The 21,355-nt window shown below is 46.4% G+C and overlaps 1 protein-coding gene across 2 annotated transcripts in view; it reads right to left on the bottom strand.

Annotated features, from left to right (window-relative positions):
• The window catches only part of FANCL (FA complementation group L), a 370,446-nt gene that overhangs the window by 226,456 nt on the left and 122,635 nt on the right, over positions 1–21,355 (bottom strand). The gene's annotated exons all lie outside the window — the stretch shown is intronic.

Genomic DNA, 21,355 nt, shown 5'->3' with positions numbered 1-21,355 from the left:
TCTTGCTTGTTATAAGCATGCTGATTTATAGCGCTCTGATACCTGCGGGTAAAGTTTGCGCTATATAAAAGTGAAAACGAATATATAAAAAAAAAACAGCCTATCTGTACCACGTCCGTTCTTATGACAGAAGCATGCACAAAGAGAGAAGGGATAGAGGTGTGCACACACAAGGAAGCAGGGAAGTGCACACATGAAACAATGGAAGCGCAGAGGTACGCATAAACGCGGGGCACGGGGAGGCAGAGGGATGCACACAAGAGAAGCTGAGAGGTGCAAGCGGGGATGGGGAGGCACATGGATGCGCACAGCACGAAAGAGACAGGGAGTGTACAGGTGCACATAGGAAGGCGCAGAGGTGCACAGAGCGGTAGGCAGAGAGGAGTGCACACAAGCGAGGCTAAGAGGTGCAGCAGGAGGGGCAGATTCTTGCACATAGAGGTGAGGACACAGGGGTGTAAGGGTGGACACTGGAGGGCATAGGGAGGCACAGAGATGCGTACAGCACCAGGAGTCAAAGCGTGCCTGTAGTAGAAGCTCGCTGGTCAGAGGGTAATCCTAGGGGCTGTTGCCAAAAACATTTGCATGATTACATTTGACATTGAAAATGCTCTCCCCTGCTGCATCGTGGAGCTCTTTTAAGGATGGACCTTCTCAGTTATCCAAGGGGGAAGAAGGCTCTTTGGATCACTGTGCCAACCACAGGGGAGTTGCTTAGGTCACTGCTAATGTGTGGCAGCAGTGGGGGGAAGGAAGATGTGAGGTTTATATTCAAGAGCATAGTAGTTAACTTGTGCTGGTGGGGCTGGCTGGCCCCACCAGCACTCATTTGAGGGGAACAGGACTCTTTGGAGTTCTCCAGCAGGCGGGAAACCACTGAAAAGCTTCATTGGGAGGCTGGTGTGTAGCCTTCATAGTTCTTCCAGGCGCAATTAAGACATGTTGCGCTGGTGGTGATACATAATAATTGGAGTGGATAGGTTGTCTAGCCTGGATCAGCAGAAATGGATCAGCAGAAATGAATCAGCAGTAATGGAAAGAGACTGCCAGGTATGAACCAAGACTGCAGACCCTGTACGTGACAGACGGGGAGCAGAGCGGTTATACTCAACAGTACAGTCGAGCAAGAGCCAGTCTGTGTGTGTTTCCATTTACATGGGTCATTTTATAGTTGCACATATGAAAACATGTGTCTGTCCAGGTCGGACCAGGACACTAAGCTCACATAAAGGGTCCTTGGAGCTACATGTCCTGACCCTGAAAGGATCGCCAGGGTCTAGGTCAAAACGTGCTTGCAAATGTAGCACACGTCCTCCTTATGCAGGCCCTACATAATTTTAAGAAGTTCAATCTCGGAGTTTAGCATCAAACAAAGTGAAACCATTTGGCGATTTTCCTGTTTCCTTACCAGTATAAGAATTGGCTTGGTAGTTTGGTTTGCCCTGTTCCCATCATGCACTGGGGCAGGAACAGACTAATTTGCATATAGCCAGGTTCTGAGCTGGGATGGTGCATTGAGCTAAAAAACGGTGATGGATTAAAACCATGATCTCTTGACTTGGTAAGAGTATTCTGCATCATTCAGAAACTCTGTCCATCACCACCCCCCTTTTCCAAAATCGGTTTATCCACACTATGTGTGGGAGGGTATGCTCAGACGTGAGTCCCTTGCTCATTGCACCATCAGGATTCAAGCAAGCCGGGCCGAAGAAGGCTGTGATGCCAGAAACCGGTCCCCGGAAGCTTGTTTCCTTACCAGTATAAGAATTGGCTTGGTAGTTTGGTTTGCCCTGTTCCCATCATGCACTGGGGCAGGAACAGACTAATTTGCATATAGCCAGGTTCTGAGCTGGGATGGTGCATTGAGCTAAAAAACGGTGATGGATTAAAACCATGATCTCTTGACTTGGTAAGAGTATTCTGCATCATTCAGAAACTCTGTCCATCACCACCCCCCTTTTCCAAAATCGGTTTATCCACACTATGTGTGGGAGGGTATGCTCAGACGTGAGTCCCTTGCTCATTGCACCATCAGGATTCAAGCAAGCCGGGCCGAAGAAGGCTGTGATGCCAGAAACCGGTCCCCGGAAGCTTGTTTCCTTACCAGTATAAGAATTGGCTTGGTAGTTTGGTTTGCCCTGTTCCCATCATGCACTGGGGCAGGAACAGACTAATTTGCATATAGCCAGGTTCTGCGCTGGGATGGTGCATTGAGCTAAAAAACGGTGATGGATTAAAACCATGATCTCTTGACTTGGTAAGAGTATTCTGCATCATTCAGAAACTCTGTCCATCACCACCCCCCTTTTCCAAAATCGGTTTATCCACACTATGTGTGGGAGGGTATGCTCAGACGTGAGTCCCTTGCTCATTGCACCATCAGGATTCAAGCAAGCCGGGCCGAAGAAGGCTGTGATGCCAGAAACCGGTCCCCGGAAGCTTGTTTCCTTACCAGTATAAGAATTGGCTTGGTAGTTTGGTTTGCCCTGTTCCCATCATGCACTGGGGCAGGAACAGACTAATTTGCATATAGCCAGGTTCTGAGCTGGGATGGTGCATTGAGCTAAAAAACGGTGATGGATTAAAACCATGATCTCTTGACTTGGTAAGAGTATTCTGCATCATTCAGAAACTCTGTCCATCACCACCCCCCTTTTCCAAAATCGGTTTATCCACACTATGTGTGGGAGGGTATGCTCAGACGTGAGTCCCTTGCTCATTGCACCATCAGGATTCAAGCAAGCCGGGCCGAAGAAGGCTGTGATGCCAGAAACCGGTCCCCGGAAGCTTGTTTCCTTACCAGTATAAGAATTGGCTTGGTAGTTTGGTTTGCCCTGTTCCCATCATGCACTGGGGCAGGAACAGACTAATTTGCATATAGCCAGGTTCTGAGCTGGGATGGTGCATTGAGCTAAAAAACGGTGATGGATTAAAACCATGATCTCTTGACTTGGTAAGAGTATTCTGCATCATTCAGAAACTCTGTCCATCACCACCCCCCTTTTCCAAAATCGGTTTATCCACACTATGTGTGGGAGGGTATGCTCAGACGTGAGTCCCTTGCTCATTGCACCATCAGGATTCAAGCAAGCCGGGCCGAAGAAGGCTGTGATGCCAAAAACCGGTCCCCAGAAGCTTGTTTCCTTACCAGTATAAGAATTGGCTTGGTAGTTTGGTTTGCCCTGTTCCCATCATGCACTGGGGCAGGAACAGACTAATTTGCATATAGCCAGGTTCTGAGCTGGGATGGTGCATTGAGCTAAAAAACGGTGATGGATTAAAACCATGATCTCTTGACTTGGTAAGAGTATTCTGCATCATTCAGAAACTCTGTCCATCACCACCCCCCTTTTCCAAAATCGGTTTATCCACACTATGTGTGGGAGGGTATGCTCAGACGTGAGTCCCTTGCTCATTGCACCATCAGGATTCAAGCAAGCCGGGCCGAAGAAGGCTGTGATGCCAGAAACCGGTCCCCGGAAGCTTGTTTCCTTACCAGTATAAGAATTGGCTTGGTAGTTTGGTTTGCCCTGTTCCCATCATGCACTGGGGCAGGAACAGACTAATTTGCATATAGCCAGGTTCTGAGCTAGGATGGTGTATTGAGCTAAAAAACGGTGATGGATTAAAACCATGATCTCTTGACTTGGTAAGAGTATTCTGCATCATTCAGAAACTCTGTCCATCACCACCCCCCTTTTCCAAAATCGGTTTATCCACACTATGTGTGGGAGGGTATGCTCAGACGTGAGTCCCTTGCTCATTGCACCATCAGGATTCAAGCAAGCCGGGCCGAAGAAGGCTGTGATGCCAGAAACCGGTCCCCGGAAGCTTGTTTCCTTACCAGTATAAGAATTGGCTTGGTAGTTTGGTTTGCCCTGTTCCCATCATGCACTGGGGCAGGAACAGACTAATTTGCATATAGCCAGGTTCTGAGCTGGGATGGTGCATTGAGCTAAAAAACGGTGATGGATTAAAACCATGATCTCTTGACTTGGTAAGAGTATTCTGCATCATTCAGAAACTCTGTCCATCACCACCCCCCTTTTCCAAAATCGGTTTATCCACACTATGTGTGGGAGGGTATGCTCAGACGTGAGTCCCTTGCTCATTGCACCATCAGGATTCAAGCAAGCCGGGCCGAAGAAGGCTGTGATGCCAGAAACCGGTCCCCGGAAGCTTGTTTCCTTACCAGTATAAGAATTGGCTTGGTAGTTTGGTTTGCCCTGTTCCCATCATGCACTGGGGCAGGAACAGACTAATTTGCATATAGCCAGGTTCTGAGCTGGGATGGTGCATTGAGCTAAAAAACGGTGATGGATTAAAACCATGATCTCTTGACTTGGTAAGAGTATTCTGCATCATTCAGAAACTCTGTCCATCACCACCCCCCTTTTCCAAAATCGGTTTATCCACACTATGTGTGGGAGGGTATGCTCAGACGTGAGTCCCTTGCTCATTGCACCATCCGGATTCAAGCAAGCCGGGCCGAAGAAGGCTGTGATGCCAGAAACCGGTCCCCGGAAGCTTGTTTCCTTACCAGTATAAGAATTGGCTTGGTAGTTTGGTTTGCCCTGTTCCCATCATGCACTGGGGCAGGAACAGACTAATTTGCATATAGCCAGGTTCTGAGCTGGGATGGTGCATTGAGCTAAAAAACGGTGATGGATTAAAACCATGATCTCTTGACTTGGTAAGAGTATTCTGCATCATTCAGAAACTCTGTCCATCACCACCCCCCTTTTCCAAAATCGGTTTATCCACACTATGTGTGGGAGGGTATGCTCAGACGTGAGTCCCTTGCTCATTGCACCATCAGGATTCAAGCAAGCCGGGCCGAAGAAGGCTGTGATGCCAGAAACCGGTCCCCGGAAGCTTGTTTCCTTACCAGTATAAGAATTGGCTTGGTAGTTTGGTTTGCCCTGTTCCCATCATGCACTGGGGCAGGAACAGACTAATTTGCATATAGCCAGGTTCTGAGCTGGGATGGTGCATTGAGCTAAAAAACGGTGATGGATTAAAACCATGATCTCTTGACTTGGTAAGAGTATTCTGCATCATTCAGAAACTCTGTCCATCACCACCCCCCTTTTCCAAAATCGGTTTATCCACACTATGTGTGGGAGGGTATGCTCAGACGTGAGTCCCTTGCTCATTGCACCATCAGGATTCAAGCAAGCCGGGCAGAAGAAGGCTGTGATACCAGAAACCGGTCCCCGGAAGCTTGTTTCCTTACCAGTATAAGAATTGGCTTGGTAGTTTGGTTTGCCCTGTTCCCATCATGCACTGGGGCAGGAACAGACTAATTTGCATATAGCCAGGTTCTGAGCTGGGATGGTGCATTGAGCTAAAAAACGGTGATGGATTAAAACCATGATCTCTTGACTTGGTAAGAGTATTCTGCATCATTCAGAAACTCTGTCCATCACCACCCCCCTTTTCCAAAAACCATTTGGCGAAGGACCTTTCTGAAAGGAGGGTGCAAAAAAAAAAAAAAACGAGGAAGTACTGTTAAAAACACCAATTGATACAAAACGGGAAGGGGACATATGGGATTGGGAGAATGAGGCCACCAGGCATAAAAATGCGAGACCGGTTGCATTGAAAATGCTTGGTTTTTTGGGCGGTTTTATAAAGCGCAAACTCAACCGGAAGGTATTGGAGCGCTTGACATGACCCCTTCTGTGTGCGCACTAGGACCTGCAACCCCTGTAGTCTCTATCCAGGATTCTATGGTTCTGCTCTTCCTGCGTATGTCCATCACAAGAGTGGGTAATTTGCTAGGCCCCGCTGCTCATGCTGCAACATTTATTTAGATATTCTAAAGCAAACACGCTGTATATAATAATTGCGAAGCAGCTAATATGATTAATACCACTAGATGGCGCCGGAAGCTACATCAGCTCTGTACCCGTTCCTTGAAGGACTATTTTTTAAACAAAGAAAAGCAAACCTTTTCTGGGGCTCACAAAGTTTTCCGACATGCCCCACTGTGCCCAGTACGACTGACTCCGTGTCACTGGTTCATGTAATTCAAAGTCGTTATGTAAGGCAACTGGCTCTTTTGTAAAGGGCTCTGACACCTTCGGGTAATGTTCGCGCTATATAAAATCGCATTAAATAAAATAAACGGTGACGGTGTGTGATGAGAGCCGACATCGTCTGGCACATGGTGGCAATGCACGAGTTATAAAGTCTGCTGTATATATTGAAAAAACAACTGTTTTCAACATGCACTTGAGTAGCGAAACCGAAACTTACCAGCCGTGCGTCGTGAGCTGTCTACGTTACAAGCTCACGCGCGCGACCCATCCGAAGGCGCGCGTTTGAATCTGCCACTGCCATTGACAATGCTGCGTGCGTGGCCAGCTCTTGTCTCCACTCGTTGTCGGCTGAGCCGACAGCTATAGTTCTCTGGCGAGAACGCGCTTCGCGCGCTTCTAGCCGAGGCCTAAAAGGAGGATTGCCCTTGGCGAAGGGCACAAGAAGGGTAAGTGCTAAGTTCTGGCATTACTGACCATCTCCACAGATAGAAATACTAAATTCACATGAATTTGACAAACTGTCTCCACCTCCCTTTCGCACTCCATCGGTTACTTCGGTTTCCTTTACCCGTAAGCTGATCTTTCAGTGTTTTGACGCCCTTAAGTTCATGTACACAGGCACTCCATTCCACTAATATAGCCACGGCACTTTCGGTTCTTTTTCTAGCAATGGAAGCACAGCACTGTGCCAGGAAGGAAGAGTAGCACTCGCAGTGCTTAATTTGAGCCAGTGGCTTCAGGTGGAGCCCCCTGGACCCAGTAGTTATTTCTCCTCATCAGACTTTGACCTAGAGCAACAGAGGGAAGAACACCCAAGGAGGACAGAAGGAGGAAAAGAAAGACTGTTACAAAGGGTGAAAGCAGGAACTTGCAAGAGTGGAATAAAGGGGCAGGCTGTGTCTGGTGGTGGTTTAAAGAGGCATGGGGGCAATCAAGATGACGGGGCCTAAGTATTCACACGCCAAAATTCAATAAAGTTGGATGTGGGCTGAGCAAAACCTTGGCCTCTGCACTTATTCTTTTACAAGTTAAGCACTGCGCACTTGGCCACTGTGCTTTGCACGCGTGGGTTCACATCCCATCCTCATCGCCAAATGTAATGAAGTAAGACTCCACACTTAAGGTAGGTTTAAGTGCCGGTAGGCCGTTTATTTCACCTCATCCATCAGCTCTCTTAACCAACTACCTTCTCCTCTTGAGTCACTGCATTCCATCTCTCACAAACATTCTGATGTAGAACTTAACTACATCACACTTAAATGGGCGAGTGGTAGAATTAGAGTTGAAGCTGGCAAATAAGTGGAAGGTGGTGAGAAACAGATCACTGAGAAAAAAATAATAAAAAAATTGATCTCTCAGGCAGCAGACTATATACTGAAGGCTAGAACGCAAGGCACAATGAGAGGCTTTGAAAGTGCAGAAAGACAAAAACGGGGGTCGAGTACTTGCTAATGGTCTTATTTCCTATTGCTGCAGAACAACAATGGATTACTTGCACCTTCATCTTCAGTTTATGTCCAAAATACGTTGGCAGGCAACTAACATGCAAAGCAGCACACAGCAGTGGCCAATAAAGCTCAATACTGCCTTGCCCTTTCCTTTATTAGGTCTCGTCCTGCGATTGCAGGCCAAAGGCCTGCTGTCGCAGAGCGAGACTATTGCAATCATTCTGCCTTTCAAGGACTGAAAGGGAGAGGACAAGAGACTGGCACGCGCACGCATGAAGCAGCCTGCCGGGATCAGGTCGCGCGCGTCAACACGCGCTCCGATTCCGGCAGGCTCTTCAGTCACCATGGATCACTCTCACGCACGCGCACACATGTAGACACACTCCCGACCCCCCCTCACCAACTCACCGTGCTCTACACACAGACACATGTACACAGACACATGTACACAGACACACGCACACACATCTCCCCACTCACCGGTCTCTTTCTCCGGGTTCCGTGTCTCTCTCTCCCGCACTGGTATCTGCTGGTCTTCACCCGGGCCCCCTCGTCTCTTTCTCCGGGTTCCGTGTCTCTCTCTCCCGCACTGGTATCTGCTGGTCTTCACCCGGGCCCCCTCCTGGGACCCGGGACTTCAGCTGCCACTTCGTTTTCGCTCCGGGGCTCGCTCCTAAAAACGAAACTTTGGAATGACGCGCATGCGCAGGCAGCCCCCGCCCTCAGTTACAACCCAGTACTGAGCTGCTTTTACTTTCGTAGTCTTCCGTGTTCGCTGCGGTGGCTGCTGTTGTTTGTACTTGTTGGGACAGCGTTGGACTTTTAAATTTGCATTATATCTGAGTATCCTGCGAAGGGCTGTTAAGTTGAGTTCTGCGGCTTTTGAAACGTTTGGCAGCGTGGTTGGTAAGTTTATTTTTGGTAACTTTGGGCTTTTTAAAATGAAATGGTATGTTGTGGGGTTGATATGAAATTTTAGCGCTAAGGATTTACACATAGATTAGTTGGTATGTTTAGCGCATGATTAATTATTTTTAGTTATTGAAAATGTAATCCAACGTATATTTTTGAGCGGTTGCGAAAGTTTAAATGCGTGTAAAACCATTTTTCGAAGACTTAGGAACACGCTTTCAGCCGCTGCCGATTGTGTGCCTGCTGACGCTTCCCTCTTAAGATGGCAAAGATAGTGCCCCTGGGCCATGGGCTCGATGAGAGAGGCAGGCTCGTTCCGTTGTGCTCAGAGACAAGCTCGCCCCGTTGACCCCACAGACAGTCTTGCTGCACAGCACTCTGCTCAAGGGCAGACAATGAAAGAATCGAGGCTCATCAAATGTTCAACAGACAGTGATCCTGGTCACGTACCAAAGATGAAGGGTCCAGGGCCCCGAGAGGGCCGGGGTCTGTCTACAGGCAGCAGGCGCCTACAGGCCACTCAAAACCAAACCCGTGGACACTAGCAGGGTAACCCCAGAATGCACAAAGTGTCACATCTGCAAAAAGACACACAGCTCAGATGCTATGTGTGCGTCCTCTGCGCCATGCATCAGAGTCAAGGAAATAAACATCTCAAACCTGGCGGGCGGCTTCAAGGCACTGTGGCACTTTCTAGGTCGTGCACCAGCCTGTGATCTTGGGGCTATGTATGGAAAAGCAGGGCTATGGAGAGGAGTACTTGCGTGTTCCTGGCATTTAAACAGGGCCCCCTCCGCCCCCCACTTCACCTGGTAAAGCAGCGTGCAGGAGGGTGTAGCTCGCCGACAACGAACATTATATGTCTACAGAAGCTGCCAGAGTCGGAAGCTGAGATTCACAGCCTGCGCCCCGCGTCCTCAGAAGGACGTGCAAATACCCGTCCCCCTTCGCCTCTAGCGCCTCGAGGCTGGTCACTCGGTCATGCAATACACTAACTCTCTCATCTGATGCCAGCCTGCGCCCCTTAACCCAGGAAATAATGGAACCTTTCACCCCAATGTAGGTGTTTGACGTTCACTTCTCTGCACGTCCACCGTGTTGCCTCCTAGACTTGGATGATGCTTTGTAAAGCGCCTGGAAGTTCCTCCTGTCGATCTAGCTCGCGCTACGTCAAACAAGAGGACTAGCAGCGCTGTCACAGGTGAAAGCCTCTCACCAGGACCCCAAAGGAAATAGGACCAGTAATCAGCACAACGCCCAACCCCGGTCAAAGGCCAAGAAACCAGTAGCGATACTCATGGAACCAGGCAGCGCTGTGAGGCTTTATTCTGGCTTGATCTGTGGAGAGTTACTACTTCCAAAGCGTTGTTTGCCAAACCTAGCTAGGATTACTAGGCACTATCCATAGCGCCTACGCTCCTTTACCACTGGTGCCCAGGACAGGTATGGCCCGCCGTCAAGGCACCAGTGGAAATCCCAAAGTGGACCCGGTAAATGTTTAGGGTACCGCCTGGTACCTCAAAGTTATCACACTACAGAATCAGGCAAACATTACAGCCAGTACCTTTAGGAGGGTGAATCAGCACACCAGGAATACTGGGGTGGGGGGGAGGGGGGGTGCCCGCCTAGCGTCTAAAGCTCTGTTGTAGTGCTTGCTCACACTCTACTACTCACTCTACTACTCACTCTCTACTACTCACTCTCTACTACACACTCTCTACTACTCACTCTACTATTCTCTACTACTCACTACTACACACTCTACTACACACTCTGTACTACACAATCACTACTACACACTCCCTACTCTACTACACACTCACTACTATTCTACTACTTACTCTCTACTACTCACTACTACACTCTCTACTACACTCTACTACACTCTCTACTACACTCTACTACACACTCTACTACACACTCTACTACACACTCACAACTACACACTCACTACTCTACTATTCTCTACTACACACTCTACAACTCACTCTACTACACACTCTACTAAACTCTACTACTCACTACAACACACTCACTACAACACACTCACTACTCTCTACTACACACTCTAGTACACACTCTCTACTACTCACTAGTATTCTCTACTACTCACTCTATACTACACACTACCACACACTCACCACACTATACTAAACACTCTCTACTACACACTCTACTATTCTCACCTCTCTACTACACACTCTACTACACACTCTCTACTACACACTCTCTACTGCACACTCTCTACTGCACACTCTCTACTGCACACTCTCTACTGCACACTCTCTACTGCACACTCTCTACTGCACACTCTCTACTGCACACTCTCTACTGCACACTCTCTACTGCACACTCTCTACTGCACACTCTCTACTGCACACTCTCTACTGCACACTCTCTACTGCACACTCTCTACTGCACACTCTCTACTGCACACTCTCTACTGCACACTCTCTACTGCACACTCTCTACTGCACACTCTCTACTACACACTCTCTACTACACACTCTCTACTACACACCCTCTACTACTCTATTTTCTACTACACACTACTAAACATGCACTACTCTACTACACAATCTCTACTACACTCTACTACTCCACTACTCTCTACTACTCTCTTCTACACACTCTGTCTACTACACACTCTGCTACACACTCTACTGCACACTCACTACTAGACACACTGCTCTCTAATACACACTCTCTACTACTCTACTACACACTCTCTACTACTCTACTACACACTCTCTACTACTCTACTACACACTCTCTACTACTCTACTACACACTCTACTGCACACTCTACTGCACACTCACTACTAGACACACTGCTCTCTACTACACACTCTCTACTACACACTCTCTACTACACACTCTCTACTACACACTCTCTACTACTCTACTACACACTCTCTACTACTCTACTACACACTCTACTACACACTCAATACTCTACTACACACCCTCTACTACTCTATTTTCTACTACACACTACTAAACATGCACTACTCTACTACACACTCTACTACTCAATCTCTACTACACTCTACTACTCCACTACTCTCTACTACTCTCTACTACTACTCTCTTCTACACACTCTACTACACACTCTGCTACACACTCTACTGCACACTCACTACTAGACACACTGCTCTCTAATACACACTCTCTACTACTCTAATACACACTCTCTACTACTCTACTACACACTCTCTACTACTCTACTACACACTCTACTACACACTCTACACTCTACTACACACCCTCTACTACTCTATTTTCTACTATACACTACTAAACATGCACTACTCTACTACACACTCTACTACTCAATCTCTACTACACTCTACTACTCTACTACTCTCTACTACTACTACTCTCTTCTACACACTCTACTACACACTCTGCTACACACTCTACTGCACACTCACTACTAGACACACTGCTCTCTAATACACACTCTCTACTACTCTAATACACACTCTCTACTACTCTACTACACACTCTACTACACACTCTACTACACACTCTACTACACACTCTACTACACACTCTCTACTACACACTCTCTACTACACACTCTCTACTACACACTCTCTACTACACACCCACTACTCTCTGCTGCACACTCTGCTGCACACTCTGCTGCACACTCTGCTGCACACTCTGCTGCACACTCTGCTGCACACTCTGCTGCACACTCTGCTGCACACTCTGCTGCACACTCTGCTGCACACTCTGCTGCACACTCTGCTGCACACTGCTACACACTCTGCTGCACACTCTGCTGCACACTCTGCTGCACACTCACTACTAGACACACTGCTCTCTAATACACACTCTCTACTACTCTGCTACACACTCTGCTACACTCTCTGCTACACTCTCTGCTACACTCTCTGCTACACTCTCTGCTACACTCTCTGCTACACTCTCTGCTACACTCTCTGCTACACTCTCTGCTACACTCTCTGCTACACTCTCTGCTACACTCTCTGCTACACTCTCTGCTACACTCTCTGCTACACTCTCTGCTACACTCTCTGCTACACTCTCTGCTACACTCTCTGCTACACACTCTGCTACACACTCTGCTACACACTCTGCTGCACACTCACTACTAGACACACTGCTCTCTAATACACACTCTCTACTACTCTACTACACACTCTACTACACACTCACTACTAGACACACTGCTCTCTAATACACACTCTCTACTACTCTACTACACACTCTACTACACACTCTACTACACACTCTACTACACACTCTACTACACACTCTACTACACACTCTACTACACACTCTCTACTACACACTCTCTACTACACACTCTCTACTACACACTCTCTACTACACACTCTCTACTACACACCCACCACTACACACTCACTACACTCTGCTACACACTCTGCTACACACTCTACTACACACTCTACTACACACTCTACTACACACTCTACTACACACTCTACTACACACTCTACTACACACTCTACTACACACTCTACTACACACTCTACTACACACACTCTACTACACACACTCTACTACACACACTCTACTACACACTCTACTACACACTCTACTACACACTCTCTACTACACACTCTCTACTACACACTCTCTACTACACACTCTCTACTACACACTCTCTACTACACACTCACTACTACACACTCTTCTACTACACACTCTTCTACTACACACTCTCTACTACACACTCACTACTACACACTCTCTACTACACACTCTCTACTACACACTCTCTACTACACACTCACTACTACACACTCACTACTACACACCCACCACTACACACTCACTACTCTCTGCTACACACTCTGCTACACACTCTACTACACACTCTACTACACACTCTACTACACACTCTACTACACACTCTACTACACATTCTACTACACACTCTACTACACACTCTACTACACACTCTACTACACACTCTACTACACACTCTACTACACACTCTACTACACACACTCTACTACACACACTCTACTACACACACTCTACTACACACTCTACTACACACTCTACTACACACTCTACTACACACTCTACTACACACTCTACTACACACTCTCTACTACACACTCTCTACTACACACTCTCTACTACACACTCACTACTACACACTCTTCTACTACACACTCTTCTACTACACACTCTCTACTACACACTCACTACTACACACTCTCTACTACACACTCTCTACTACACACTCTCTACTACACACTCACTACTACACACCCACCACTACACACTCACTACTACACACCCACCACTACACACTCACTACTCTCTGCTACACACTCTGCTACACACTCTGCTACACACTCTGCTACACACTCTGCTACACACTCTGCTACACACTCTGCTACACACTCTGCTACACACTCTACTACACACTCTACTACACACTCTACTACACACTCTACTACACACTCTACTACACACACTCTACTACACACTCTACTACACACTCTACTACACACTCTACTACACACACTCTCTACTACACACTCTCTACTACACACTCTCTACTACACACTCTCTACTACACACTCTCTACTACACACTCTACTACACACACTCTCTACTACACACTCTCTACTACACACTCTCTACTACACACTCTCTACTACACACTCTACTACACACACTCTCTACTACACACTCACTACTACACACTCACTACTACACACTCACTACTACACACCCACCACTACACACTCACTACTCTCTGCTACACACTCTGCTACACACTCTGCTACACACTCTGCTACACACTCTGCTACACACTCTACTACACACTCTACTACACACTCTACTACACACTCTACTACACACTCTACTACACACTCTACTACACACACTCTACTACACACTCTACTACACACTCTACTACACACTCTACTACACACACTCTCTACTACACACTCTCTACTACACACTCTCTACTACACACTCTCTACTACACACTCTCTACTACACACTCTACTACACACACTCTACTACACACACTCTCTACTACACACTCTCTACTACACACTCTCTACTACACACTCACTACTACACACTCTCTACTACACACCCACCACTACACACTCACTACTCTCTGCTACACACTCTGCTACACACTCTGCTACACACTCTGCTACACACTCTGCTACACACTCTACTACACACTCTACTACACACTCTACTACACACTCTACTACACACTCTACTACACACTCTACTACACACTCTACTACACACACTCTACTACACACTCTACTACACACTCTACTACACACACTCTCTACTACACACACTCTCTACTACACACTCTCTACTACACACTCTCTACTACACACTCTCTACTACACACTCTCTACTACACACTCTACTACACACACTCTACTACACACACTCTCTACTACACACTCTCTACTACACACTCTCTACTACACACTCACTACTACACACTCTCTACTACACACCCACCACTACACACTCACTACACTCTACTACACACTCTACTACACACTCTACTACACACTCTACTACACACACTCTACTACACACACTCTACTACACACACTCTACTACACACACTCTACTACACACACTCTACTACACACACTCTACTACACACACTCTACTACACACACTCTACTACACACACTCTACTACACACACTCTACTACACACTCTACTACACACTCTACTACACACTCTACTACACACTCTACTACACACTCTACTACACACACTCTACTACACACACTCTACTACACACACTCTACTACACACACTCTACTACACACACTCTACTACACACACTCTACTACACACACTCTACTACACACACTCTACTACACACACTCTACTACACACACTCTACTACACACACTCTACTACACACTCTACTACACACTCTACACTCTCTGCTACACACCCACCACTACACACTCTACTACACACTCTACTACACACACTCTACTACACACACTCTACTACACACACTCTACTACACACACTCTACTACACACACTCTACTACACACACTCTACTACACACACTCTACTACACACACTCTACTACACACACTCTACTACACACACTCTACTACACACACTCTACTACACACACTCTACTACACACACTCTACTACACACACTCTACTACACACACTCTACTACACACACTCTACTACACACACTCTACTACGCACACTCTACTACACACACTCTACTACACACACTCTACTACACACACTCTACCACACACACTCTACCACACACACTCTACCACACACACTCTACTACACACTCTACTACACACTCTACTACACACTCTACTACACACTCTACTACACACTCTACTACACACTCTACTACACACTCTACTACACACTCTACTACACACTCTCTACTACACACTCTCTACTACACACTCTCTACTACACACTCTACTACACACTCTACTACACACTCTACTACACACTCTACTACACACTCTACTACACACTCTCTACTACACACTCTCTACTACACACTCTACTACACACTCTCTACTACACACTCTCTACTACACACTCTCTACTACACACTCTCTACTACACACTCTCTACTACACACTCTCTACTACACACTCTCTACTACACACTCTACTACTCTCTACTGCACACTCTACTACACACTCTACTACACACTCTACTACACACTCTACTACACACTCTACTACACACTCTACTACACACTCTACTACACACTTTCTACTACACACTTTCTACTACACACTTTCTACTACACACTCTCTACTACTCTACTACACTCTCTACTATTCTCTACTACTCACTCTATACTACACACTATACTACACACTCTCTACTACACACTCTACTACACACTCACTACTACACACTCACTACTACACACTCACTACTACACACTCACTACTACACACTCACTACTACACACTCACTACTACACACTCACTACTACACACTCACTACTACACACTCACTACCACACTCACTACCACACTCACTACCACACTCACTACCACACTCACTACCACACTCACTACCACACTCACTACCACACTCACTACCACACTCACTACCACACTCACTACCACACTCACTACCACACTCACTACCACACTCACTACCACACTCACTACCACACTCACTACCACACTCACTACCACACTCACTACCACACTCACTACCACACTCTCTACTACACACTACTACTCACTCTCTACTACACTCTCTACTACTCACTCTACTACTCTCTACTGCACACCCACCACTACACTCACTACTCTCTGCTACACACTCTACTACACACTCTCTACTACACACTTTCTACTACAAACTCTCTACTACTCTACTACACTCTCTACTACTCACTCTACTATTCTCTACTACTCACTCTATACTACACACTACCACACACTCACCACTCTACTACACACTATACTAAACACTCTCTACTACACACTCTACTACTCTCTACTACACTCACCACTCTCTACTACACACTCTACTACACACTCTCTACTACACACGCACTACTTAGTACTACACACTCTACTATTCACTCTACTACTCACTCTACTACACACTCTATACTGCATACTCTCTACTACACACTCTCTCTTAGTCTGTACTACACACGCTCTACTTCAGGCAGCAATAAAAACGTCATGATAACTTGTGATTAATGTTCCTGGTAGAGAGAGATCAGAGGTTTGTCTAGTAGCAGGTTTGACTCACCATAAAGTAGTGCAGAGGGTTAATCTGCTGCAAAGAACAGATCGGTGTTTGGGTGGATATCTGAGCGGATTCGTAAAGCCAGCCTTTACCAGCACTATAAAGCAAATGAAATGTATGTGAGAGAGGTTTTAAGGGAAGATGAGGTCCACTTTTTACACGGTTGTAATGATGGAATCAGAGGAGGAGGTGGGGGAAGAGGGATGCGGGGGTGTCCAAAAAGTATGTCACACCGGGCAGCACCACTGCTAAAGCTGGCCCTGTTTCTAGCTCAAGCGGCACCGACACCCATAGTCTAAAGATAATACCTCTGCCTTAAGTGAAGTACTCTGGTACCCAAGGATGACTAGCAAACAATATTATTCACAACGTTGCTTACTATTCAGCAACATTTCACAGTTTGCAAATCATCTTTATACACCAATTCAGAGTTTGCTAACAAATTAATGCAACACATTGTCATATACAATACCATAGCTCAAACTTTAATGCTGCGAGACCTATTGCATTGTAAATGCTTGTTTAGGTGGCGTACAGAATGGTATGAGCATGTAAACAATTTCTCGCCAATTACCAATACTAATCTCTGTTAATACAGACAACTTGGAATGTGGCTAGGTCAGCAATATGGTGGGTGCAAACTCAAAGAGCTCTCCCGACAACATCCTGCCTCCAACTCGCCTGGTTTGCATCCATATATACAGGACAACCTACAAGTGAAAAGACAATTTATAGATGATGGGTTTCATGGTAAGGATGCGGTCCTAGAGACAGGATCAAGGACTTCAACAGCACACCATGCTGTATTTTCTGAAACACAGGGCTGTTGGGGAGGGGAAGGGGGAAGGTGTAGGGTAGCGGAGGTACAGCGGTTGCCGGCTGTACTGCGGATCAACTCGATCTGATGACCTTGTGGCCGGAGAGAGGGGCGAGGAAGATGTGGCTAAAATCAAAATGGTGGCTGCATGATTACATAGGAGGGGGAGAGAAGTGAGGACCTTGGGCTGTGCAGTTTGGAGTCGAAGGCTGCAAAGCAGCTCAGAAGCACCAGAGAGATTATTTAAAGAGTGCCCTTAATCTGGGCAGGTGGTAAGTGGAGAGGCGAACTGGCACTTCCCCCATGCCACACATTTGATAGTGGTCCTGATGATGGTTGGGTTATGCAACCACCTCACGAGCAGCTGCTTGTCTCTCCTTCTGGATCTCCCCCCCTCCCCCCAATTAGTAGTGGACAAAAACTTCAGACAAGGGGGCTGGGTCAGCTTCAGAAACAAACGCTCCACAGGAAGCAATAGGAGAGACCCCTTAGATCAAGAGGTTGACACCAGCTGGTGAGTCGGCGTGGGAGAGGGGGGGTTCATAGACCTGTATTGGGGTACCCACCTAAGTGGATAGATATGGAAAAACCTATGATTACCATGGTCCAACCACGAGGCACAGTGAGGCACATAATCCACCAAGTCAATAGGGCATGACCCAGAGGGCATGCAGCAAAGGGACTCACACAGGGACAACAACAGAGCCCCAGATAGCCATGACAAAATATAGGAGGCAGGTGTATTCCACTAGTTTTTCACACTATGTTGATTGAGTGCTGATCTGGGTGAAGTCCTGGGTGCCCTTTGAGGCAGATAGCGTGTTGCTTGATAAGGAAGGCAGTTATGTTGTGTTGCAAGTTAAATTAGATGACATCCTGGTAGTGCTGGGCACCATCTACTCTCCCAATATTGAAAAACCAGCCTTCTATGCCACTTTGAGTAAGCAACTAGCAAGGTGGACAAACCTCTTACTCTTGAAAGGAAATTTTAATAGTGTGATAGATACAGACTGTGATTGCTCACGCTCCCAGCTACCACATTCAACAAATTGTAAGACTCATAAGGCGCTACAGGAATGGCTGGCATGCTGGTTACTTTTAGATTCTTGGCCATTTAGAAGCGCTAAGGTAATAGAGTGTTCCTTTTATTCACCTACGCATTATTTGCATGTGAGCTAGGACTGAGTAGTACGCACTAGATCACTACAGACATCGGTGTATCCCACCAGATATATGGCCAAGACTGTCTCGGATCATAACACTGATACGTGCACTTTGAGACTAATACAAAAAACACAATCTATTACTGTATCCTCTCAAACTATGCCACCAGATCCCAACACAAAATGTTATAAAATGGCTTTTAAAAGTATTAATCACTATACAGATATGAATGCCTCAACTAGAAAATATGTTTACAAATTTAACAACCCAATAGTGAATGTTGATTAACTGCTCAATCACTGTACAGTCTTCAACAATGAGAATGCGGACATCACAAGGTAGGTATAAAGTTGATTCAATTTTAATCAGGGCAGAGACATTTGGCTGACCTACATCATACATTGGCTCCTTTGTCAATGGCCAAATGGGAAGACTGAAATAGGGAGATCATTAATCTCTTCATTTAAAGAGTCATCAGCTATTTGAAGAGAATCTGGTTTGGTAAGGAAATGGTAGTTAAACTGGTACCAGTAAAATCTCTTCCATTTTCTTAAAGGAATAACTACTACGTAAAATTCTATCGTTGGATTCAGCTACTTTGTTTTAGGCTGGGTTACTGATTAGAGAAACTGAATTGTTCTTAAGCAATGTTAAATTCTATTAAAATAATACAAGCCATTACAAACCTACTAAGATATTCCAGATTATAAAAGCAGGGGGTGAGAATTCATGTATTTCAGGGCGAGCCAAGCAGAAGCTGTAACTCAGAGCACGTCAGGTGAGATAAGTTACAATATTAGAGTGTGTGGAATTCTGAATGTGTGTATGTGAGCAGTGGCAGCTATAGAATTGTGCCAGGGCACGACAGCGCCAGACTCACCATAAATAGTGTTCCCCTTGGTCAGCGCCAAAATGGCTACCGGGCGTTTTGGCATGCTGCCGAGCTGGGGGCTGATTTTGTTGATGGAGACCTGCGTGTGCTGAACGAAATTCCATTTGCTTTGTTTATTTCGAAGCCCACACAAGTCTCCATCAACGAAATTAGCCCCCACCGCAGTGACATCAGCCCCCAGCATGCCAAAACGCCCAGTAGCCAGCCTGGCCCTGCCCTGGGTGTGGCACTTCTCTCTACGATCAGCGCCCTCGAGTAGTAAAGGGAAGGACAACCAATCCTGGAGCTGGTTATCTGCAGGAAGGAAGACCTTTCTGCACAAAAGCAATCCTCTGAGGAGGTTTTCTCTCTTTAAGTGTGCTGCAGAATGCACCTCATATAGAAAGAGGAAAAAGGAGGAGAAATTAACCTATTTCTCCTTGTTACAACCCCTCTGGAAAAGCATAACATTGTGATGCATTTGAAGGTTTACTATTGTTAGTAAATCTGGGATTGCGCCAAAACCATGGGTGGATGCATGGGAACACCCACAATCCACTAATGGAATGCCTTCTCAGGGCAGAGTATCGCAAAACAGCAACTTACACTGTCTTGTGTTACTCCAGATTTACTATGTCAGCGAAAGCCACTTAAGGTGGCTCTGCGTGCCATTGTAAGCCGCACTTAAAAGCGTGTGTTGCCTTCCGCGAAGCAAGGGCGACACAAGCCCTTAATAAGTCTGCGCCTAAGTGATTGGCCCAAAATCAATGGCTCAAGCTCAACTTGAGGTCCTGTTGAAACCTCGAGCCAATGACAAGCTAAGCTTTCAAGTGGATTCTGCCTGCTACTCTCCCTCTGACCAGGATGTGGTGTTACGGCCAGCTCTGCCAAGTTTGGAACTGAGGAGCCAGGTTCGGGTCTCGGCCTCAATCAATCTCCACCACCCCAACAAACCCAATGGTTTCAAGCAAGATAAGAGTCAACCAGCCTTCCCACTTTCTAATCCTAAATGGTGCCATGATAACCATGTGGATGCAATAAACAAGCCTGTACTTCAGTCTTTAATGTTGATATGGTTGCAGGAAAATGGTCGTCTCTGAAGGGTCACCCCAAACTTTTTGCCTTCCTCCTTCTCTTTTTGCTGTACCCTTTTGTTGGCCTTTGTACTCTGAGCACTTTACCACTGCTAACCAGTGCTATAGTGCATGTGCTTCTCCCCTAAAACATGGTGACATTGGGCGTGGCCGAGGAGTCCAACATGACAGAAGCGCATTAGCCAGCTCCGCCAGTCTGATAATATCCTA

The sequence above is a fragment of the Lissotriton helveticus genome, chromosome 6 (genome assembly GCF_964261635.1).
Source record: "Lissotriton helveticus chromosome 6, aLisHel1.1, whole genome shotgun sequence".
Classification (NCBI taxonomy): domain Eukaryota; kingdom Metazoa; phylum Chordata; class Amphibia; order Caudata; family Salamandridae; genus Lissotriton; species Lissotriton helveticus.
This window is presented reverse-complemented; position numbering and strand designations above follow the sequence as displayed.